This window comes from Coturnix japonica, chromosome 4 (genome assembly GCF_001577835.2).
Source record: "Coturnix japonica isolate 7356 chromosome 4, Coturnix japonica 2.1, whole genome shotgun sequence".
NCBI lineage: Eukaryota > Metazoa > Chordata > Aves > Galliformes > Phasianidae > Coturnix > Coturnix japonica.
Window position 1 is genome coordinate 48,760,904 of NC_029519.1, and position 25,970 is coordinate 48,786,873.

At 37.1% G+C, this 25,970-nt stretch overlaps 1 long non-coding RNA gene across 1 annotated transcript in view; it reads right to left on the reverse strand.

Annotated features, from left to right (window-relative positions):
* The window catches only part of LOC107313568, an 86,489-nt gene extending 62,877 nt beyond the window's left edge, over nucleotides 1–23,612 (reverse strand). The window contains exons 1-2 of the long non-coding RNA XR_001555065.2: nucleotides 23,515–23,612; nucleotides 13,708–13,815 (exon numbers count right to left, since the gene is read on the reverse strand). This is a non-coding gene — a long non-coding RNA (uncharacterized LOC107313568). The remainder of the gene's footprint in view (nucleotides 1–13,707; nucleotides 13,816–23,514) is intronic.
* Nucleotides 23,613–25,970: the final 2,358 nt, after the last annotated feature.

Consider the following 25,970-nt stretch of genomic DNA (forward strand, 5'->3'; position numbering starts at 1 on the left):
AATAACAGGAAACAGGTAGAAATGCTTAATATGTTGAAGATGGAAAATATAGAAAATTCTACTCATGCCTCACACAGGGCAGTACACAAAGAAAGATGACAGATTTGATGTCAGTTAGGCATGCTGTACAGAGATAAATACAAGTAGTCACATTGACAAGTGAGCTGAGTATACTATCTGAAATTTCAAAAGACTGGGATATGGCACTGATAATAGAATCAGTCAAAAGACACACAGAGGTAGAAGACCAACATTTGGTATGAAGATAAGGACAGGCTTTCATCTCAGCTAGAAAAAACAAATGTAACTTGAACAGTACATCAAAAGCAAAGGGGAGAAAAATAGAATAAACAGATGTTTCATACAGTATTGGGGTGCAGATTCATATACATTGGCAAGTAGGCAGCCAAGAAAAATAGTAAGGAATTAAAAAACAGAATAGAAATAATCCATCTAGGAAAGTTACTAATCTCCTAAGCAGAAAAGTAAGAACACTATGAACTGGTTTTAGAAACAGTGACTGCTACAATCAAACAGTCCACCATATTTGCAACAAATGGACACAGATATTCTGTGCTGACTTGTCTGTGGGCTGTACAGATAAGAACAGAAGTAAAATCAGAGGCTGAAAAACCTCTCCTTTTAAAATCAAAATGCTTGTATGTGCAACAGAAATAAGGGTGAGGACTCAGAAGTGGGGGCAAGTTGTTTACAGCATAAGCATTGAAGATAATATGTCTTGTTCGCATTCAGAAAGACATGTGAATAATCTACCATCTCAGCCAATTGTTCCAGAAAACTTATTCTTCTTTCCGAAATACGTCATGTGCGATTACTGTCTCAAACAGCTGAACTACAATCCCACAATAACAAGGGATTTCTGTCTGTTCATGTTCTCCAGCAAGCTTAGCCTTTTCACTTAATCTAGACCATAGCCCAAGTTGCTGAGACTCATTCCTTCAGCTCTGGAAATCCTTTGTTTGGCCTATTGAATTGGCCAAGGGAATCACAACAATAATAAACTCTGTAGGTTTTGTCAGGGGATTTTCTATTTCAGCCTCAAAAGGCCAACATCGCCCCTGTTTGGTTGATTTCTTTGGATTGATGAGGAACACTGTGGTGCAGGGAAATCACTCATATTCCAGTTCATAAGATGGTAAAAATTAAGGTGCTAATGTATAACTGTTAGGCCTTCAGATTGACACAGAAGTCTGTGAAGAAAATATTTACTGCTCTAAAAGTCCTAGGAGGAGCTCAAAACTCTAACCCATGGTCGATGTTTATTCCATTAAGCATGTTTCCTGATCAGTACTTGAGAAGTCTTAACATTGCTCTCCAAAGTAGTAAAAAAACCACACTGATTTTATCCCACTTTGTGTGTCAGAGATATATAAAAATGCAATATTCTTTCTTGTTGGAATAATTAACATTTTTTCCATTTACATAAGCACGTAAATGTATTAAAGCAAAGATTCTTGGAGACTAAATAACACTTCAGAAAACCACAAGGTAAAAAGAATAACAAAAGGAAGCATTAATCTGACTTAAAAACTGAAGGTGATGAAATTAAATTAAATTATCCTATTCCTACATCTAAGAATCTCGACTGTAAGCTCTACCATATTATATAACCAAAGCAGAAATTTGAAAAAAATGAAAGAAAAAAAAACACACCAAGACAGTATTAATAAAACAACAAGAAGTGTAGCAGAAAGATTAATGAAATATTGGTAATGATTAATAGTGTAGTGGATAACTCTGTATCTCTTTACAGAAAGAGCATACCCAAATTACCTCAGCTTTAATAATCGTATTCCCAGTGACTGCAGATGAGGAACTTAAAATGTATGTATAAGACTGGAAATGGTTATAAAAGATCAGAGGCTTTCAAAATTCACTGTGTACCGGGTCTAGTGAATGTAATGCCAAGAGTAATATATGAAATCTGATCTGACAGTTTCACAATTTTCCTTTGTCTGAGGAGATCCCCTTGCAATGAAAACCTACAGCATCATGCCAAAACTGAAAGAAACAGTGGAAAGGATTCAGTGGTAACTACCACTAGTCCATTTCTCACTGGCAAAATATAAAAAGAAGATGAAGAATTAATTACATTAGGAAATCCAAGGGAACATGGTTTAGATTAAAGGACACTCTTTTTTAAGCAGGCAGCTGGAAGGCTGATATAGTACTGCTCATGCAGATGTTTGGAAAGTATTTCACAAACTCTAATTTTGGAGAGTGTTTCTAAAGGCTTTTGCTCTTCCACTGCTCCATGCCATCTCCAATTTATCTTCTGTATAAAATAGAAACTACAGCTTCTAGTTAAACAAGATGGGTAGTTAAAAGCAAACAAACTAAAACCAACACAATAGGACATGAGATATTACAGTCCGTATTCTGTAGATCCAGAACGCATAGCAGGTTGGCAGGTCCCTTTTTATCAATAAGCAACAAAAAATAGAGTAATAGTCTATCTGTCAAAACAAGGTTTAATTCAGTCCCTTGGTTTATATTGGCTGTATATGAACATTGCATAGAGCAGTATATAGCTACATCGAAATCTAGGAGTTCAAACCTATCCATGTGGCTTACCTTGAAAAATCCAGCTCTATATTGCTTTCTGGGTAGTCATGGTCATCTGCCTACAGAAGTAGCAGCTCTGCCTGATCTCGGTGTCTCAGCTCATCCCCACTGGCAGTTTCTTTTATATTGATAGTTCCACAGTATCCCATAAACATTAGACACACAGACAGGTTACTTAAGAAGTGAAGGAGTACGGCAGAATGTCTGACCTACATTTAACAATCCTAAGTGGCTTTAAGATTCTTAAGACCAAGGTATGCCAAGGCAAAACTGAAAGTTCAGTCAGAAGATAGAGCAGTATGTCTGCTCCTCATCTGGTTACAAGTATCACAGTATCTATCCTCAGATATGCTCTGTTCCCAAAGCAGAAGAAATCAGAATGAAAAGGGCTGTGATGCTGACCACTCCACAATATTAATTCAGTATTGTACAAGTCAGAGGAAATATCAGCGTCCTTGGAGCTGACCCAGTTTGATAGCTATTATTTATGCCCCAATGTCTTGAAGTGATAGATGAGGAAGAATAATTTTGCAGTGTTAATAATTGTGCTCTCATAGAGATGTGAAGGAGCTCAGAGCTTGCCTTGGGGGGCAGGAAGGCCACCCCTGGAGCCTTTTCCAGAGACAACAGATGTGCAGGGAGGAAGCAGAGGTACAAACAGTGTGGAGTCAACAGCAGTGAGTGATGGGTAGGAAGAAGGTGAAAGAGGAGGCAGGCAGGTGAGGGGCGAGAAGAGAAAGTCTTGCCAATAAGTTTTGGTACAAAAACATTGAAAATCTCTGAGCTTTTGTTTGGGTCAAGTTCTGGGCCAACACTCTTGGGTTCTGTTAATTCTCTTTGTAACTGCTCATAAAAATTTCTGTCTAGTGATGAGGAGCTCTGAGTGCTCTTCAGCTTGAAGGGTGAGGGCTTCTACTGTCATGCTCTTAATCTACAATGCTTCTCTACCACCAGGAATTCTGTGTGTGTCTGAAATATATAGAGAATTATTGATTAAATTTGTAATAAAAAGTATTTTTTATCACAACATTATACATCTAGAACTCAAGGGAATTTTTGCTGCAGGGGATCTCCAACCTTAAATTAGATACTAAGCCTTTTGATTCAGTCTTTAAAATCAATTTCTGCTTTCAAAAGAAAGAAGATTGGATGCAGGGAAAGGTAAAGAAAATGGATATCCTTCTGCCAATCCACAATTCATTTAGAATTTAGATTTTCCAACTTCCTCATAAGTGTACATTTTTTCTTCTCATTCTAGATCTTTCATTAATTATTTCTCTGAACTCTTGCTTTCTAGCCACATTCCACACACAGTCTCGTCCTGCAATTCCAGTCATAGCCTTTGGGTTTCTAATTTCCCTTCTTTCCTAAAGCAGAATTAAACCCTGCTGGTTAGAGTCAGCAGTCTCGAAGCTGGGAGGCAGCTCAGACTGTGCAAGTTCTCTGTACCGTGATTTGCTGCAGTGACAAGAGCACTCTCTCCCTCTTGGGGCGCTTTCCAAAAGACTGCTCTTCCTTCTGTCTCTACCCACAAGCTATCAGGTCCTGCAAAGAGAAATGCTTCATGCTTCTTTTCCCCTAGCTGCTGATTAGATGCATTTTTGCATATCTGTTCTGAGCATCTCTTAAAGTCTGTCTCAATGACTAGAAGAAGTGTTACCTAATGGCAATATCCAGCCAGACAGATTCTCCTTTGCTATCCACTTCATCATTGCAAGTATGATTATGAAGGATGACTCCTGTGTTAATGAAAGAGAAGTTTCCATTGACTTTCGCAGGGTCAAAACTTCACCCTGAAGGACCTATCAGTTGGAATGGGACAGAATTTCCATTTTCACAGAGAATTTGTAACCCTTTAATTATACTGCAAAACCTCAAATATTTTCTTCACAGGGCAAAGTTCGTATCTATTTTCAGATGAATGTAGTGGCTGAGCATCATCAGCTGCCAGAAAACCTTTAGAAGTTACTTAAAATAAAAACAGGCATAAAAGAGAAGCAGGGTGGGAAAGGGTTGTTTGCTATTAAACATGAACACAAACCAAGCTGGGCCTTTTGTCTATTCCCTTCCCCCATTTCGTTCACACAGTCCTTATCACCCTTCAGACAGCCTCGGAATGCTAATTTTTCTAATCGCTTGGGGACTGAAAACTGCTGTAGAAATTAACCAAAATATTATTTTAAACCCCATGTAATGAGCCTGGATTCACACCTGTAAATAAACTCCTAATTCTTCCATTCTTCCAGTAATGGCATTTCCACACTCTGTACATTATGAGAAATTAAAATTCAAAGCAAAAATTTGAAAATGTCTCCAAAAGTTTGTTTAAATCAGAATGAGCAGGTGGTTTTTACAAAGAAGTGGTTTTAAATGAAAGCCTAATTGTCCTCTTTTTGCAAATGTGTAGAACTTCATATAAAAGCAGATGATAAGGATGCTCAGAATGGTTCGGCAAAATGATACTGTAATGATAAAGTTCAAATCAGCTTTTAGCTTCCTTATACTTTCCACCACTTTCTAAACTTTAAGGCTTTCAATTATTCTGTCTCTCTCAGGGATAAAATCTATATGCACGTATCCCTCGTTTAACACTAACAACAATGTGAAAACCTTCGCACATCAAATATGTGACTACATGCTTTTGTCTATCCTAATGACTTGAGAGAAAATCTTGATAAATCAAGGCTTTTTTTTTCTTTTCCTCTTTCTTAAGTTTTGTTGCCTCGATTAGATAAAAAAATAGGAGCCTGTCAATCTGTTTTCTTTTCAAGTCTTCTCTGTCTCTTTCTAAATTAGTTACAGCCTGCTTTTTGTAGCTTTATAGCCAGCCTGACCTAATTTAATTACCATGACTTGTGTGGCTTAAAGATAAATAGTTTTATTCAGTCAGTCTACTTTTGTATAAGTTTTCCCTTTCATGCATCTCCTTATGTTTTGGCATTCAGAATTCCTGCTCTCTGTTCCTCAGTGGGTTAACACAAGGTTAGTTTTATAGCATTGTCCATATTCTCACAAAAAGGACCCTTTGATGTTTTTCTGCTCAGCCCTTGCTTTGCTCTACCCAGTTGCATGCTGTGAGTGTACAGGGCTTTGTATGGCACAGGCAACCAACCTATGGAGCATCTCCATGATGCTACTGGCAGCCAGTGGCACTGGCTCAGTCACTCTGAGGAGCTAGAGATGGAAGACACTTTGTCATTTCTATTGTGAGCTGCAAATCCTCAAAGCAGAGGTTGCTCATACACCAGCTACTGTCTGTACTTTCCTTCTTTGAGGAAATTACTTCATAAATCAAACTATGAGACTGCTGAGAGAGGAAGGCTGGAAGAATTGGGACAGTGAAGATAGTGGCTACCACATTGCTCCTGTGCAAACACATGACAAATTGCCTGCTCAACACATATATTTATGTTCATTCCAGGTTTAAAGAGCAAAGAGAAACAAGTTTCTAGGATTATGATCAGGCCATCATCAATAATAGTGAGATTAATTAAAAAATATTTTTAAATCCCTCTGGATGTACCTTCAGGTATTCTCTTCTATGGAGGCTTTGCAATAACTTTATTTAGAATGATAGGGTGGAGTATGTGATGCACTTAAGAACAAACCACCAAACAATCATTACAAACTTCTGATATCAGAGCTGGGCTCTCAGTCGGCAGGGCTTTAACAGAGATACTGCAGTAGCACTTTGCTTGCGCTACAAAACTGTCCTAAAACAAGCTCTGTCAGGATAAGCACAGAACATCTGACTGCAAATGTATTTAAATAAAAACACGTGTGTGTGGAACTACACAGAAATGTGTGAAAAATATCGCCATTCCTTTAAGATCACTGTTCAGTGGAATGGCACCAGCAAAAGAAAGACAAGTAAAAGTATTTAAATGATATTGCAATTTTCAACCATTTCAAGTCAGTTGCACGGACAGATGAGAAGATGTCAAGTTTTGCAGATAAAACAAAAGGGACCATCAGGCCAAGATCTAGTGGAACTATGTAAACAGCATCCTTAAGTAAACAGAGCATGTCTTTGTACTTGTGCCAGAATCCAACCCACCATAGATACAAAGTAGAAACAGCAATTCCATGTGTTAGCACCCACAGAAAGGAAAGAATCCATTGACACTTCAATGCTTGGAAAACAGAGGTGAATCATTTGTTTCCAGCCACGATTAACCAGAAAACACTGCAGAAGTAATAAAGAGGGAAGAAAAGGGATGCATTTGTTTTCTGTTTGTACTAAAACAGCTAAACAGTGCAGCAGTGCATTTGTCATAAACACCCACTGATGTCCTGCTTCAGTTCCTCTTAAAACCTGTGACTGACTGACTTCTATAAGCGGTAAGTTTCAGTCATTTCTGTTGATTAAATACTCATTGTATACCTTACCTTCATCCACTTCTTCACAAACACTACCAAAATAATTAAAAGGAAGCCACCTCTAAAGTGCAGTGCTGCATACACTCAGAAACAAACCTCTACAACTGTGGAAAGCAACTGGTCAGGTCACTGGGGCAAGCCCCTACTGCTGTATTATTATTATTTTTTTTAAAAGAAGGCCTGCTGAGAAGATAAGGTTTTAAAGGCTCCACAAATGGATACAGACATATACACACAAGAGAAAGGGAAACTTTATGGCACACTATTAATCTTCCTTAGAAAGATGAAGTGTTGCTGTGACCTTGATGACATCCAAAGCTGTCATTTGGAAGGGGGGGAAAATGGAGAACAGAGAACTTCAAATAGAGCATTTTCATCACCAGAGTACACCTATCATTGAGACTCCCTTTACGTGCAAAGAAAAATACTTATTTTGTAGGATACAGCCTGTCTGAATAAGTTGCTTGCTGTGGCTCACTCTCACAATTTCTCATACGAGATTCTCAACTGAGTGGATCTCTTTCCCCTACCTTAGAAGTCAGATTTCCTGGCCTTTTGCTGACCTAGCAGAGAGTTGTTAGTACATGTCAGCCAGAGACAGAACTTAACATCTTCTCTACTACTGAAGATAAACAACAATAACTATGTCTGTGGTTGTATTTAGACACTGATGAATAAGTTGTCTACTAGGTAGCCTTCTTAGACATTTGTTTCCCACTTAAATCAAGGACCAAACAAGAAGCTTCACTTTATGGACTTTTACAGAAGGCTCAAAATTACTGTAGCCATACAATAACAACCACTGATTGGACTCAAAGGTGCACTGGGGAGATTGCATGCTTTTCAAGAGTATCTAAAAGCATAAAGATGACCTAAAGGCTGTAGTAGATGTGTTGGCTTATTCACGTGAAGTGCAGTTGTATTCTTGTATCTGATCCAAATCACAGCTGTGTTTCTTGTGCATCAGTAAAGATTCTGTATTATCAGTTACAGAATCACAGTCTGAATGTGCACAATACAAGTTAGTTACATTAGTAGCTTAGTTCATTCATCCTTATGGGACAAAGTCACTCAGTACATCTTTGGCCCATAGGTCTGTGGCATTTATTGGTGCTCCATCTGAACTGAATTAATAATGATCATGACCTCTAAAAAACTAAAAACTGAAATATATTTTAAAAAAAAGAAAAAAAAAAACTTGACTGCAGATTATTTTAAACTGTGTTAGAAACAGATGCAATATCTCCAGTAATAAAATTTTCTACTATGAAAATGCTCTCAAAGCTGTCCACAAACTAAAAAGCTTTAAGACTTACCAGGATAATAAAAGTGATAATATTACAAATATATATATATATACATACACGCACACACACACTATATATACTATATATATATATAATATATATATATATATGATTCAGCTCCTGTACATTTCTATAGCCACTGTATTTTTTATAATCTCACATATAAGTTTCAGATGAATGTTAGTATCATTGTACAGAATATTTCTATATAAATATATGAAGTTTCATCTATGAACAACAAATACATTCTGTAGTGGTTTTAGAAAAACTCAAGGTTTACTGTAGTTTTTAATAGAAATGTAGAAGTGCTACTTCATGCTTTATCTTGATGTTGTCAGAAGAGCCTCCAGCCCTTCTTTAAAAAGGCATCTACCAGGGTTTAAAAAGAGAATTCAGGTCATTAGTGAAGGAAATTGCCACCATTAATTCTGACCTGCCACAAGTTTAAAAAGAACAAACTGTGAAACTTAAAAGAAAACCCAACAAATGTGTTTTATGAATACATGCGCAATATTTTGGTTACAACGAAACAAAATGCTGATACGTGTCAGACACCCTAGAGTTGCTCTCCTGTGACTAATTCTTCTGAGCTAGTTTTTAAATTAATCTTCCAGCATTTGACCTCTTCCCACCCTTATTATTAAACTAAAAAAAGCAGTTTATACCAACCACAATATGAGCAAAGAAGTAAAGAAAACAAAACTTCTTCAAGCATCACTTGGCCTTGCTGGGCAACTTCACCAAAAATCACATCAATGTTCTGTTGAGTAAAATTCCATACAAATAATTTTATTTTAGTATATAAAACACTTTCCTTCCAAATGAGATATTCAAATGCCTTCTTTTGGTCTTTGTTTCTCCATTTAAAGGGAATAACCTTAAGAAACTCATAAGAATCGAATCATATCCCAAGGTGTCCAGCACTGCTAGCTGGGTGAGGGAAGACTGTCCCACTCTGCTCTGCACTAGTGTGGCCTCAACTCAAGCACTAGGCACAGGTTTGGGTGCCATAATATAAGAAGGGCAGGAATCTATTAGAGATTATCCAAAAGATGTCTATGATGATGGAGAAGGGGCTAGAGAGAAAGATATATAAGGAATGGCTGAGGTCCTTTGGTTGGCTCAGCCCTGAGAAGATTGAGAATGAGGGAAGGCCTCATGTCTGAGGTGCAGTGCTGATCTTTGTCCTATGGTGACAGCAACAGGACTTGAAGGAATGGCATTAAGCTGCTTCAAGTGAGGGTCGGGTGGGGTGTTATGATCTGCACTAGAGGATGGGCATGGAGCAGGCTCCCCAGGGCAGTGATTGCATCCCCAAATTGTTAGAGTTCAAGGACCCACTGTGGGTCCCTTTCAACTTGGGATATCTTATGATTCTATTACTCTAGACAGAGTTGCAACATTTCCAGGAAGCTGATTAACTGCAGAACAGGAGAGTACAATGCTTCAGTACATGCAAATCTTTTTGTCCCCTCCAAAAAGGAAAAAATAAATAAATAAATAAATAAGAACAACAAAACCCCTCATATGAACTTTTCAAGAAATACTGCAATTCTTAGAAAAACCATCACCAATGGATTTCAAGAACGAATTCAAAACTGTAATGCCTGAAGTTGTTTTTCCAAAATAAATAGTACATATGCAAACAAACAGTTCAGAGAAGTCCACCCTGAGGCATCTCAGTGGTCCAAGTAGGCTTTTTCACTGTCTTTTATATTATGAATTGTCTTTATTTTGATTTTTCCTTTGACTGAACAGGTGTGTAATTTCAGAGTGCCACCTCATGAATACAAACAGAACAGAGTTGGACAGCTAAAGCAGCAACTCTCCTTGCCTTTAGCCTTAAATCCTGTCCATCTGCCAGGGCCTCTGGGGAAGCAACAGGTGAGCCAGAAGGGACAGGCAAGCAGCTTTGGATTACTCAATCCCTGCAGACTTGGTAACCTGAATCTACAGTTCACTTAATTAAAAAAATTAACACTTTGTGAAGAACAAACCAGAGGTGGCTAAGAACAGAAAAAGCAGGTACACAGAAAACAGGACAGGAAAGATGTGTGGGAGGTAGAAATTTGTGCTGGAGGGCTGGAAAGAGAGCAGCTAGCCCAGTCAAGAGACTCTTCTGACAAAGGCAAGGCATTCTTGACATCCACAACCAATCATTTCTACTCTTCATTCTAATTAGGTATAAAGCTGCTTTATCTGTGGAGAGTATTTAGATTTAAAATGTTTTGTAAAAAGCTACCTTTGCCAGTAGGAGTGCAGTGGTCAACAATCTCATTTGGTGTCTCTAGATGTTTTCATTTTACCATCAGTAATATAAGAGCAAGCACAGCTCAATTTTAGAAAAGGTCATACCTTATTTGCTTATCTGTCTTTATTATACCGTATACAAAAATAATGCCAGTAGGAAATATGCCATTAAAAAAAAGCATTGATCAATTCACAGATCTATATGTGGATCAAACACTGATTGTATTTAGCAGAAGTCACATCTGATCATTACTCTGTCCAGACTCAAGAAAATAAAGGACTGAATGCAGCACAAATTACACTGCTCTGGTCACACATAGAAACCAGCTGATACTTTAAGCTTACAACATGTGGATCTTCTGAAAAGCAGACAGCAACCTTGAGGTTGTTTGGTTTTTCAACTGAAATCTGACATGCATTATATATGAACATTTGGAAGTCATATTGTTAATTACACATTATATATAATTGCTTTAACTTTTATAGCGAGCAGTCATTAAACTGACTTTCAAAATAACAGAGCACTTAGCAAAAATCTTACAGACGTGATCTGATGAAAATGAATGAGCATGGTGTCCAACTTTACAAATTCAATTTAGCATAAATGCACATCAGACATGATGCTTGCAAATGGAACAGGTTTGTAGGGAGTTGGCAGTGGTGTGATCTATGTACAGATATATACATAAACATATAAATTACTCAGGCACAGATTTATTTTAGCCAAGATTTTCTGAACAGCAGGGAAATACCTGATTTGAGAAAAAGTAGGTTCTACCTAATTAGTCTGTGACAGAACAGAACTTTTCCTTCATTCAGGCTGCTAGGTTTAAATTTGGTCTGGACCTCTGGTGATTTCAGGTTCTGACTTCACTGAAAAAAAGTTCTTATCAGCTGGGATCCTGGCATTCCTTCCAGGCACAGCAAATATCCCACTTGGCAGGAACTGGCTCTGATATGCAAACCTTACTTCTATGTTATGGGGAGGAATGTTTTTGTATTTACATTCCCCAGAAAATCCACAAACAAGGAAACAAGCTAATTTTTTACATACAAGCATACCCTTTCAAAGCACCACTGGAAGACTCAACCAAGTGATATCCAGTAATATCAGTAGTGGTAGCAAGACTCAAGAATACTGCTTTGAAAATTTACCTTGCCATAGCTGTGCAGAAAAGGTTCACTAGAAATAGTCAAGAAAAGCTTAGAGAATCTCCTGCATCATCAAGTGTTGTTTTTTATATCTGTACATTACTACATTCTCAAAGTTAAGAAACATTTTACTAAGACAGCATTCTCCAATGTACATAAAAACCCATAGGATATTTTATATTGTTAAAATGGCCAGTTCACTCCATACATTAGCTCATGCTTGAATAGATGTACTTTTAAAGATTTAGAACAGTGCTTTCATTAGTTCACTATATCAGCAAAAGCAGCATCTCATCTTTTTCTCAGTGAGAATTTAATGGCATAAACATTCATGGGTCATTTATACCCATAGAAAAAGTGAGATTCCCACATTTTTTTTCCCTCTGTGGTTCTCTACTGAAAGAATTAAGAAGTCTGTATCTTACATTATGACAGTGGAAAGAGAATGAAGTGAGAGTAACATTACACATTTTTCAGGAGCTGAAAAGGAAGGAAGACATGCAGGAGCTATTAGGAGTGAAAAGCAGCTTCTTTTCCCTGAGACAAGTGCTCTCAGTAGTGGCTCTCAGCCTCCACTGCCCTCTGATCTCAAGATGGACACAATACCTTGCCATCCTTAACAGTTCACAGCTAGGCTAATGGGTAAGCTGACAGGCAGTAGTGGTCATAGCTGCCTTCTGAGCTCAGGAATGCCTGATAGTTAAATATGGTCTTCTTGTCCTTTGTATTGGGCAGTGAAGTGCCTTTAGGTAGTTGATATTCCTAAGTGTGTCTTCCCATTGAAAGCTGCATCACAACCAAACAGCACTTTGTAGCATTTATGTATACACAAAAATATAAGGATGGATAAAGGAAAATTGTCCACTGAGCTAGGCACTGATTACAATACTAAAAAGTAACATAAGAAGCCATAAACAGCAAAGAATGCTGTTAGGCTTAGATCAGTAAATAGAAAGACTAACAATAACAGGAACAACTTCAGTTCTACTTCTCTTTCCTTTGTACTTGTCATCATTAGTCTCAGATGATGCGAAGACTTACCTTCACTAATGCTTAGCCCCACTGGAAGCAACTAATACTGATAAAAACAGGCACTTTTCAAGAGATTTGAACTGATTATATTCTGAAGAGCCCAACATTTTTTTTCAATATTATAACCAGATAAGTAACAACAGAAAAAGATCATGCTCTACAGGACATTCATTTCTTTTGCCTTCTTAGTATGCACTCTTCCTATTCTTCTAATGTTCTGAAGAACAGTATGTGGAGGATGTTGCAAAACTACAAACAGCGAAGATGGAAGAAAAATGCCACTACTAAGGTAGGCCTCTTACACCTTATATGGTATGCATACCTTAGAGGATGCCATGAAAAAGAAAAGCCTCTTATTGTACTCACACTTTCAGGGAAACCATTTTGACTGAGCTCCCAAGTACTCAAACCAACCTTCTCTTTTTAATTAATGCAAAGATGCCAGATTAATTTAAGTTAATTGGATTGGGCCATGTAGAAATTAAGTATACACATGTATTGCTAAAACATTTCTTTTATTCCATGTAGCCAGGCTTAAAATTGACTTAAGGGGTTTTTAAATTTCAGTATTAACAGAAAGTCAGTGGAATGCATTCTGTACTGTATAAACAATTTGACCTTATCTATTTCTGGATACTGACAAAGTAGTAGGATGCCCCTTGCACCCAAAAATTTGTTACTGCACTGGGACTAGGAAGGTTTGAGAAAGACTGACTTAGCGCAGTACACTTCTAATTTGGCTCATCATAAAGCTATTCTTCACTCTACAGATAAAATATTAGAGCAGGCAAACATTCAATTATGAGCAGAACTATACTTCATATGCAAAACACGATTATATCTGTTAGCATATGAATGCTAATAAATGTTGAATTAATCTTCTATTAATTCTGGATTAGTAATAGTCATAGATTTGTTTAAACTCAACAGTGAATTCACATACTTAATTATTTCTGACTTCATAATAATTTGACTTTTATGTGAAAATTATGTCACTTACTGATTTTTTCATCAAGCTTGTACAAAGAAGGTGGAAGTGCTCTGAAATGAATGCACCACTGGCAAAGGTCTTCCAGTGTAAAGAGGCCAATCTTCATTTCTGAGAAAGCTGAAAAGAACAATAAAGCATGTAGTTGATTCTCTATTTATCGTAAAAAGGCATATTCTGTTTTAAGGCACATGTCTAATAAAGACTGGGATCTCTCTTCTATAGTGCTGAAATGGGATTATGAAAGAGACACTAAAATCTCAACCTTATAACCACGCTGATGATTTGATATTTCCCCTTGCCAAGACAAAGTGGTAGAGAAGTTGGAAAACAATTTAATTAACCACTTCCACACTACTTCTCCTGCTTCTGAGCTTTACTGGATTTCAAGATTTCTTTTCCCTTTTCAAAGTTTCTCACCTTCTTGATTAATCACTTAAAAAAAACACTTTTATTTAAAGATTTTCATAACTTCACCTTCCTCCCCTCTTCTTTACACCTCTTTTATCAGCCTCCCATTTAGATTCAGGGGGTATTAATTTTCAGGATTAGCTAGACACCTATAGAGGAGAAAATCATAAACATGGGAAAAAATACATACAACAACTACAATAAATATTTTAAAAACTTTAAGAATTGTAGGAATACCCTCATCATTTTCAAATAAATTGTATTTATCCTAAATCAAATGCATAAAAATCCTACTTCAAAAGGAAATATATTGTCAATTTTATCAACCTTTTGCTCGAAAATATCAATTAGGTCAACTACAATTAATTAGAGACCACTTGATTTCTTGCAGCATCAAGACTTCCTGAGTCCCCACTATCTGAGCCATCTTCAAAGCAAGGATTTAGCTTACCCAGTTCTGCAGGCCTCCTGGTGAGGACATCCAGGGAGGGCATAACAGATACAGACCCCAGTCACACAGCTCCCTAGCGCTGAGTGGCTACTAAAAGCCACAGGTGAGGAACCAGCAGTCCTTCTCTGCTCCTGGGAATCCCTTTCAGGCAGATAAGGCTACAGACCACCTTCAAGTGGCCATGCCAGGAATGAGATTTAGTCATCTAATTAAAAATGGGTTTGCAGACTTCCCCAAATGTGTCTCAGGTTCTAACAAAACATCCTGCTTTCTGCCCATCACCAGGAAAGCTGAGTTCTTATTAAAGATGATGAGATTATTTTCTTTCAAACAGGAAATAATAGCAAATTTACTGGGCTTGAAGATACATCCCATTGGTACATACATTAAATGTGGTTTAGCTGTTAAAATATCTCAGAAATAATTCTCCAAAAGTGAAATTTTGTCTGAGAGCCTACTTACTCAAAGCAAAATAATGGCTAGGAGAAATGTCCTGGGATCTGTAAAGCCTACTGTTTCTAAAATTAATCTCCTTTACTCTGTGAAAAAGGCCACGGGAATTGCAAACCTGGGAAGTAGCAAAAATCACTCTATTATAGTTAGTTAAAATGGATCATCAAACTCTCTTCCTACAAACTACTGAAGTCAGAAGAGTTACAAAAGCAGTGGTTTTGGTCTGCAGCATCTTATGGGTGACTGGTGTAACAGACCTTAGGGACAAAGTGAAGAATAACTGTGGGATAGAATTCTGTAATAGGTAAAGAAAATAAACTTCAGAAAATTCTACAGCAGAATGATATGATTGCAACTTTGAAATATTGGCACCTTCTGACAAAGTCTGACCTATTTCTGTTAGTAGGTCTGCAACTATTTGGGCATGCTCTGTTGCAGACCAATTGAATCTACAGAATTCCACACTGTGCTTCCCACCCACACAAGCATCCCCGAAAATACAAATTGCTAGTAAGTGTTGAAATTGCAGAGATTTCTGATATGTGCAAACCAAAAGCAGTTCATATGATAAGATGAGCAAAAATACTGCTGAATGGTAGTGAACTCTCTCTCTTCTTTCAAACCATGCCGAATTCTGCAGTCCTGTTGAAGTCTTAAGTACAGTGTATGTGCAGAGAAAATGGAGATGAAGTGTACAGGTAGCAAAGTAGGAGATTGGCTCTTCTGTAGCCAAATACATTTTTAGCCATTCTGTGATAACTGCCTCTCACCAATTAAATAGACCTGATTTACTGTTCCTAAAATTTATTGACTTCTAAAATAAAATTATTAAGAGGTTAAAAACTATTACGCATGTCATGAAATGTTCTGGGCACTAAACAGGTAGTCACCAAGTCACTCTCAATGATATTTGAAAAGTTGTGACAGTCAGGTGAAGTCCTTGGTGACTAGAAAAAATGCAACATCACACCTATTTCCAGGAAGAGTAAAAAGGATGATCCCAGGAACTACTATCAATTTCACCTCTGTGCTGTGGAAGATCATGGACATACAACAACATGCCTGTGCTCCAAGCAGTCAGGCAGGACAGAAATATTAGTCAACATAAAAATAAGAGGGAGATGGTCAGAATTGCCAAATAAGGTAAATATGTTTTAAGAGAAAGCAGAAAAGCAGAAAGATCAGCTTGCCCTTATATGATACAAGTCACATTTGCAAGTGTACATGCTTGATACTAACAGAAATAAGGATGTGCAGTGAGTGTTATAAACAAAACTGGAGGATAATCAGTTAAGACAGAAATAAAATGAGCTCGCGGAGCACTTTGAAGAAGTTCATACAAACTACTGTAACACTTTTGGCTTACTGAACACTTTGAAACAGAAACTGAATACTTCAGCAGAACCTCATGAGTCCTTGGAACTGACTTTTGTTTCTCAACCATAGATTAATTACTCTAATGACCCCTTCTTCCTTTCTGCACTCTATTCTTTTATTATTATTCATGATTTTTCAGCAGACAAGAAATTCCTCTGAAAATTCATTTAGGCTAATTGTTCCATTTACTTTAAAGGAACAAAGAAATATATCAAACCACATTATTCTTTTGAGGCCACTTCCAAATCTTAAATGTTAAATCTGTTGCCAGTCCTTATGATTTTTGGAACTAAAAACTGAAGATTTAACTTTCAAAAATATTTTATGTCAAACATCAGCACACATTGAAGATATTATGGAGAGATGGTGAAGAGTGAAACAAAGTTCTTGCATTTGTTCCACTACATATTTCACCTTAAGATCGCTAGTTTTCCCAGAATGCCTTGGCACATCTTGGATACAATACCCCTGAGCAGAGGCTCTTCACTGTCCACTCCTCAGACACATCAGCAAGATTCAACGCTGGCTGAAATTTCTGCTTAAAGTGTGTTAGAGGGAAAGAGCAGAACTGCAGCATTACGATAGCTGAAAACACTCTGTCTAAAAAAAAGTGACAATCACTATTTTAAAGTACTTTTCCTTTTGCTGTACCTGGACTGCTATCCATTTAAACTGTTCTCCAATCTCACGTACCAGCTAACAAGTTAAAATTCCCCCAAAAGGAGAAAGTAATGTACCATTTTATTACGAATTTCTGGGGCATTACTTCCTTTTTACAGTGTCAGTACTTAATAATAATGTTAACAGCCACTTGACCTCAATAGCTAGCATGCTTCTCTATACCCTACAGTTGTTAAGGGAATGCAAACACCACTATGACATACATTCCTTAAACTGAATCTCTTCTCTCACTGAACACAATCATAATTCTTTCTTTATTACATGGTTTTGCACAAGACTGAAAAGAGCTAGTGTGGTGCTGGAGCAGATTACCCCTGGGACAAGTAGAATAAATAAAGGAAGAAAATACTTAATTTTCACACTTTATAACACACACCCTGATACCACACACATAGGAAACTTAATGGCTCTTACTTGTTCTTTTTGGACAAACCAATTAATATCATTCTGTGACGTGTAAGGTACACATTATATCCACTCTACCACTGATTTGATGTACCATCCTAGCATTATCTCTCATACCTTCAGATGATGCAGGCAGTGAAGCCTGTGGCAGCTGTTAAATCAATATTTAGTTCACTGACGTGTGACACCAAATTGACAAAGTCTGACTAAGTGTCCTGGGCATTCTCCAAACATGTTGTATCTGTTTAAAGTATTGCTGTCTGCAGGAGTGACAAGCTCAGGGGGAAGATTTATCATTGAATCATTGCTATCAACTCGACTGTGTAATAAAACCTGTATTCGAATAATGCTGCCTGCATACAGCATATTTAAACCAATTTAGTTCTAGTTGGAGCAATTTAGCATGTTTATTTTTTCAATTGTAATGGTCTTTCATGTTTTCTAGGGGATTTTCTTCAAGGACATGATAAAATAGAAATAAGTTTGTATATTTTTTCCACAGCTAAACCTGAAGAGAAAGCAGCTAATAATATGGAGATGCAGCTGGTGACATTCACGTGTATGTAAATGGCTGTGTATTCTGAAAGTCAACTGCAAAATTATCATAGACACCTCTACTTTTTCCCCTGCTTAGTATTAACATACTTAAACACTTCTTTGTCACCAGTCAACCTAATACTTGAGAACAAGAGAAGGCACTTAAATTCAAAATTACACTGAGAATTTGCTAAGGTCACACTAAAAAATAGACTTATTCCTTTCATATGTATTTATATAAACAAATAATTTACCTGCATTTTGTATCATGCACTTTGAGCGCAACATACATAACATATCATCTCCCTAGCAGCAGCCCAGGACTTCTCTTGATTCTGGGCCTGCCAGCCAATATGAAGATTTATTCACTGGACAAAAGAGGAAAGATTATTCAGTACATAAATCACACTCTTCCCCAGAGTATGTCCCTTAAAATCTACTTATTGCATAGCCAGCTCTGTACAGTCAGATTCCATAATGCCATGCTTTCAAAACAGTATTTACTTAAGAATCCATGGCTGAAGTCTAGCACAGCAATTCTACACCACATTTACAAGCAACTGATAGGCATTGCATTCACCATGGCAAACATCTCATTTAGGGGAATGCAAGCTATTTTTTTCAGACAAACCATCATCTTTTGGAGTATTAATCACCTCTTCCTTCCTTCTACTATTACTTCTACTATTCTGTATTCTCAAAGGCAAGAAATGGAGAACTTTTCACACTCTTTCACTTCTCTAGCATCATAATTTCTACCAGCTTGCTATCATCAGGTTTACTGGCCCCTAAGATAAACAACCTTTCTCGTACAGAGTAAAGTCAAGAAAGAGCCTAAGGCTTTCTGGTTAAGACATGTTTGTCCCATCTCAAAACTCTGCTGAGCACACAGTTTTCCCTTCAATTCTTTACATTATTCTAAGGATTTCAAAGTAGTAATTTTAGATACTCTGTCACATTAAAGAGAACAGCTTTTCTGCAGTTTTTTCTCAAAGTCAATAGGTTCTGTTTCTTCTCTAACTTCAGTATCTATTCCTGCCTCCCTAGTTTCTGCCTTTGTTGGCAAGTGGTTCCTTCCCCCTAAAGTTCATTATAATTTTTGCTTTCCCTCTTGGTTTGTATCTTTCGTGCAGCCTGATTATTCATGTTGGAATCTTCTGACTTACTTCCACACTGCGGTTCCCTTCTTGGAATATTTCACAGAATCACAGAATTGCAACGTTATGTAACACAGGCAGTATTTGCAATTCTTTGACCATTCCTCCTCCCTACTCCGGTTATTCTATTCCTCAAATGGGGCAAATACATTATGAACTGAAGATTCCTATTGTAGGTAAAAGAGTAACCTTCTCCTTGGTGACACAGCCTGCCTCATTTAGTTCTACATTTTGCCTCATTACTAACTACTCATGGAAAATGTAAACATCATTTCCCCCATAAAATCATAGAACATTTAGTCTAGTAAGCTCAACCAAGCAAACAAATTGATGCATACAAGGGGAACAATATAAAAGCTATCAGCAGGGCACACATTTATTTTATGCAGATGTGCCATTTGCATGCTACGGGGCTCAGCAGCACTCAAGTTTCCAAAAAACTTCTTTTTTTTTGCTTGATCAATTTTCTTCATTACTTATAGAACCCTGCAGAATGCAGAACTGCTATTAATAAACAAACACATTGCAGAAAGAACAGTCTGACATGCATGGCTTTTTAATAAGGCTTTCATTAACCACTCAACTGATATTTTTTTCTTTTCTCTTACACCCTGCTTTTAATGTCTGAGCCTTCATTCAATACTGTAAAACAAGAAGTGGAATATTACTACAGAATATCTTCATGGAAGAATATAAAAATAATCACACAATGTCCTTGAAGCATGAAAGCACTCTAGGCAATATGTAGTTTATGCATCTATTTTGGAAAAGTTACCTTCTTTTCCTATACCAGATTAAAACCCCAAAATCAGTCTCAAAGCTTTTCTATTTTTAAAATAGAAAATAGTCCATGCTATTATTTTTTAATCTGACATTCAAAAGTAAGCATTCACATTTGTGCAAAGAATTTGGTGATGTCACTCAAGACCTGCACTTGTGAAACTGTACAGCATGAACTGGTGTTCAAAACTAATTCTATCTCAGAGGATGCGAGCCAAAATAAACCATTCTTTTAATCACTGAGGAGTGTTTCGGGTGATCTAAATTTTAATTATTTAAGGCATACTATGTAGTTCTCTATCCTACCACAGACATCAATTGAGTGCCTGATTACTGTAAACTCAATTCCATCAGGACTCTGAGGCCAGTTTACTCCACAACAAGGTAAAGCTTTGATTTATTAAAATAAGCATATTTTTGGTGTAACTAATTTTAACAAAGTGTGATCTGTACTCAACACTAAACTGTACATCCAATTAATGAGGCAAAATATATCAGGGTTTTTCAGCCAGTTATTGTGGAGGCCAGTGATGCTAATGGAATGTGAGCACAGGTCCCACCAACCTGACCACAGCATCTTTCCAGACCTCATCCCAAGTGGAAACAAAACCAGGTCTGGCCATCAGAAACCTGATTAATTGGTAATGATATTCTGGGCCTAGTATTAGTGACCCAATGATTGGGAACTGCCCTAGAGGTTTAAAGTCTCATGTCCTTCCAAAGGCTGCAGTCACACATATAACAAAACTGCCTAGTTAAATTACATTAGCCATCTACTGTTTACAAATTTCAGGATCACACATGGTTTGCCCATTGTTTGGCACAGATAAACACAATCAGTCCTGGCATTCGAAGCTGCTGACAGATTGCCAACCACTGGTACAGATGGTGGCAGAACGAGAGTGCTAATTAGCGATGACATTAATGACGAGGTAACCTGTCTCTCTTCAGCTAATAAACAGATGGAATGTGTTTCTTCTTATTATTTTTTTTTTCAGATAACAAATTGATCAGTTTTAATGGTAGAGAGCAACAAAACCAAATTATATGTTCTTCAGAGAAATTTGTTTTCTGCTAATTGCTATAAACAATCAATAAAAGAATTACAACTGGTATTATCCCACTGGGAACAGAAGCAGAGAAGTCAAAGTCAATTAGCTTCCTATAGTACAATGCACTCAGATGGAAAGAGTCATTATAATAGACTATAAAAGTCAAACTACAAACCATGCAGTTCCATGGAAAAAAAGCAGACTTAGATGCAAAATCTAGTCAGGGGCTTTTAAACATATTTTTCTTCAAGTACCACTGTTGTTTCCAGTTTTTACAATATAAGGAATAAAGGCAACTGTTCAGTGCTTATACATTATCAACACTTAATGTGCAGTTTTGTTTCAAGTGATGGGATATCACCACTAGGATTGGAAGTCCCTACCTTGTAGGGTACACCAGATACTAGCAGCGTTCCGAATCTCATCTGTAAGAGGCAGGACCTCAAGCTCTTGCTGAGAGCCTGAAAGAGCAGAGGGACCCCTGTGCTCTGCAGGGCCTTGACAGCCCTGCAGAGCAGTGCCTCTCATTGCAACCCTCAGCCTGTCCAGGAAGAGACAGCTCCCCACACACAGTGATACCCTGCTTCTAAACTGAGAAGAAATGACTTCAGACATACACTTCATATATCCATATCCCCCCATCATAGGACTATATAATACATCAGACAGCAAATAAAAAATATATTAACTAATCACTGAATATTTTAACTAAAAGCAATTGGAAAAAAGTAGCAACCACACAGCAACAACAAAGGAGTAACCATCAGAAAAAAATCTCAAGCACATAAGAAACAGTAATTCTCAACTATAAAAACTTTTCCTTGTCTTATTTGATTGTGCTCAAATGGATGGAGCACGGTTTTAGGTTAACTTTTAAACATTATTGATGGATTGCTTGTTCTAATACATTCAAGTAAGAAAGTGACAATTCAATACACTTTGTGTGGAACACAAATCCATTTGTATGTTGCAAGAATAAAGTCCAGAATATTTCATATTAACTCCCTGTACCCCACAGTTCCTCGTCAGTGGAAAGTTTAGTAGAGTGTTTTTTCCCTTGAAGACTAATCATAGAGCTTTACACAAACCCTTTAGAGATATAACTTCTCTCTTAAACTGAGCTCCTAACTCTTGTAGTAAGGGGTAACCAAACAGCCAAAGTGTTCTGGCACAAGCTACCTGACAGTACTTATTTCTCTTATATCACTCCATCAAGACATTTTCCTGCACAAGTTTATTTTTCTACAGTAATGTCTCTAATTTTAAACTGGGTAAAAATTGCTGGCCACCCAAGTTCTTAACACATTCATCAGTGTCTTCAGCAGTGATGTAATGTTGTATTTGAAAACACATTATCTCCCCATTTTTTACTTTATGCTGTTGCACATAAAGGAGTCAATTGACTTTTTTTATGTACATACAATTGCAAAGGCATCCAAAACTTTTGTTAAAGGCCACCTACTTTTTCCATGAGTTATCAGAAACAACACAGACAGCCTATTTAAAAGTGAATGACAATGAGTAGTTGTGCTAGGCTGGGAAAGGTTTACATACATTCTCACAGCTCACTTTATTCAGAGCTCCTAAACAACAGCTTGCAAGCCCTACAGACACTAATTTAGCACCACATTGTGACTCCTGTTTTCTTCCATTTGCCTGAAGCAAAATCAAGTTCTAGTGACCTTTTTTTTGGCCAATATATATGAAATTTGTTCGCATGACCTGGGTGCTGTTTTGTGCAAAGTATTAAATACCTTGTACAAAGCAGATGGTACAGACTGCTGACCATGAAATTCCTATGACTGTGCTTAAGATAGGATGTCTGTGCACTGGTGAATAAATGAAGTCTTGAACAAAACTTGATTGAAAAGGAAATCAAACATTTTTAGTTTTGTTCCAAAACATTCCTAATTCAGAGGCTATTCTGCTAAGCAGGCAAATAGAAGTTTTAAGAAATCAAATGTATTTAAGCATTTTCAGTTTTCCTCCTTAGCCAGGCTTCATGTAAAATGAAGGAAACATCCCTCTATTGCTGTATGTGCAACAACAATTAACTGACACTTGTAACATGTTTTGTATATATTCCTATGAGAAACAGCATGTGAGGGTTAGAAAATATACTCGATGCAGAAGGAAACATCTCTCATACAGACAGTCTGCAAAACCAGTTATGAAATTCAGAAATTTGCTGTGCATTTCTAGCCTACTTTTCAAGCAGAGATGTTTTCTTCCTCTGCTAATGCAAGACAGATTTCTGCAGAACACCAGATGAGCGCTAGCATTTTTCTTGACAACCTATTCCTCTACAGATTATACCAAATTCTGTCCTCCTCATTTTGGCAACTGCTGCTTAAATAGCAGTTGCACAGCGCAATCCTGAATCACAAATTTTGCTTATCATCTATAAGCTGTTGAGGTTTTTTGGTTTTTTTTCCCCTTAATGCTGTAAGCCTAATACGTTATCAGCCATAGATGCAGAGAGTGGTTATCTAACAAAAACTAAGTCAGCTCCTACCATGTAACTGTTGTTTTCCCTCTACACACACAGAGCAATCCTGAAGTATGTATACTGACGAGAGGAAATCTTCTTTCCTACTCTTTGCTCATCTGGGTCACCTGAAACACGAAGGGCAAAATTAAATTCTGACGATTAGTAAAACAGTTAATTCCTCTTTCTGCACTCTCCTACACTTCCCCATGCACACAATGTGGTAATTGCTTTTGCTTGACTTGTTCAAACAGCCATGTTCATGATGTGACAGCTAGGGCACTAATATATTTATGCCCTTTGTAATCGGCCAGCATTGCTTGTAATTAGGTGCGAAGTTAATTAAGTGCAATACATCTAATAACTGCCTGCCAGTGATTGTAAAGTTTGATTTAGCACATGAACTGTCAAGGTGTCAGAATGGTGCGTTAAAAAATAAGTTGCTAACAGAAAAACAATCTTGCCACAAGCGAAAGAAAATCACTGTGAGTGTGAGTCAGTTGAGAAACAGAAAAGATACTCAAATGCCTCGTCTTTCTGACTCTGGGAAATGATCTCACCAGCATGACAAGAAGTTGTACCTTACTTTGCTGAAATCCGAACTGAAATATAATTTTATCTGCCTGCTGAAGTCTTCTGCTATAGACTACTGTTGTATAAATGCATTCTTAAAGCTTATTAATGTCAGTAAGAGAACAAATTACTTAAATATATACTTAAGGAGAAGACTGAGAGTACTGGTACTTCATACTTACGGTCCTGGTTTTGGTGTATTTCTTTTTTGCACAAAAACCAACTGCTCTTCTATTGAGTGTAAGAGAAAAGTATGCATACACCAAATACTTATAAGTAGTGACAGCTTAAAAACTCTGTTTTAGTTGTTTGGGTTCTATTTAATTTCACTATTTCAAATCTTCACCCAAGGGAAAAAAAACAACACACAGGCCCTTCATGATCTTGGTCATTCTTTCTCCAAATAACAATTTCCAATTACTTGTTCTTTGTTTCAACTACCTACATGTACTTTTATTTTTCCCTTGAGGTTTCTGGAAAACCAGCTCCTCTCCTGTTAACGATAATAATTTCTCTGTGGGCATGGTATGTTTTCCAGAAACATATTCCTCTTTCTTAAAATCAATTACTTCAGATGTTTCTTTCACCTCCTTTATGGTGTCAACTGTAAAACATTCTCTTTATGCAAGGCAACCAAGGCAAGTCTGAGACAAAGCATAGCCGGTCAGTTGTAAAAAAAATAAAAAGCAAACAGATGGCACAAGTTCTATACACAGAAGAACTTAGGACTAGCTGCACATCAGACTGTTGTTGTGCACATCAGTTTGGTTCCTAACACTCCCAGATGCATGAAGTTCAGAAAAATTATACTTGTAACAAAGAGAAAAGTACAGACAACACTCTGAAGGTTTTTCAAGCCAGCAGGTCCAAATGGAATGAATGAAAGTTGTACACAAATAGGTCAAACATTGACAAACTTTGAGAAATAACACAAGTTCACAAGAGCATTGCTGCTTCCAAAGCACTCACCAGCAAAGCTTTCTTTCTGAAATGCTTCACAAAAATCAATGTTAGATAAGCCAGTCTTTGTGGTTAGTTATTATGAACTGATATTTGATCAGGGAAATTATGCTGTAGATTGACATGAAATTAATAAAGCTTGTTGTGTGGTGCCCAATGACAAAGGTAAATGCTAATGGCTCTGAAATCCTAATGACTGCCAAAGTACTCCTCTGAGCTTTGATTAGTGCTTGTGTTGTGCAATTATGCTTTTCTGTAATTACTGTGAATTACCATCATGATATTATTATTCTCATATTTTTTATTCCTCTGAAATTGTCAAAATTTCCTGCAGCTAAAAATGGATTTGATTTGCATTACCGCAAGCTTTGATTGTTTAATGAAAAATAATTCCATGCAGACTCTCATGTTAAATTGTCCATTTAAAATTTTCCTGTTATCTAGATTATGTTGAAGTGCTCCTTCTTTCATTTATCGTTTGCCTTCATTATCACAGTCTTTATGCTAGATTCTGGAGAGGGAGGAAAAAATGAAAGACATTTTTATCTATATCACTGCTTCTGGCCGGAAGCCCTTTCTCAACATGTTCTTTCTCTTCCTTAAAATCACCTATTTGGAAAGCTTAAAAATGCCAGCACTTTCCATCAAAATGTGCTATCTGTGCTATTAAAATTATTTTCTTTGGGTTGTAGTAGCTTCTTCAGAAATCATGCCCTAAGCCAGTGAAGTGACCAAAGTCCATGAGATGACTTTGCCTATGCCTGATGTTTACTGAATATAACTAAACATAAAGAGGCAGTGCATGCTTCCTAGGAGCTTCCATTTCTCTGCTAGGTTCACTTCTGAAGTGTTTTTGGTAAATGTGGATATCTTTGCAGTTTCTGTGCTGAAATGGCTTAAAACCTCACAAGATAGCCTCAAATGAAGACCATTTATCAAAATGAGTCTTC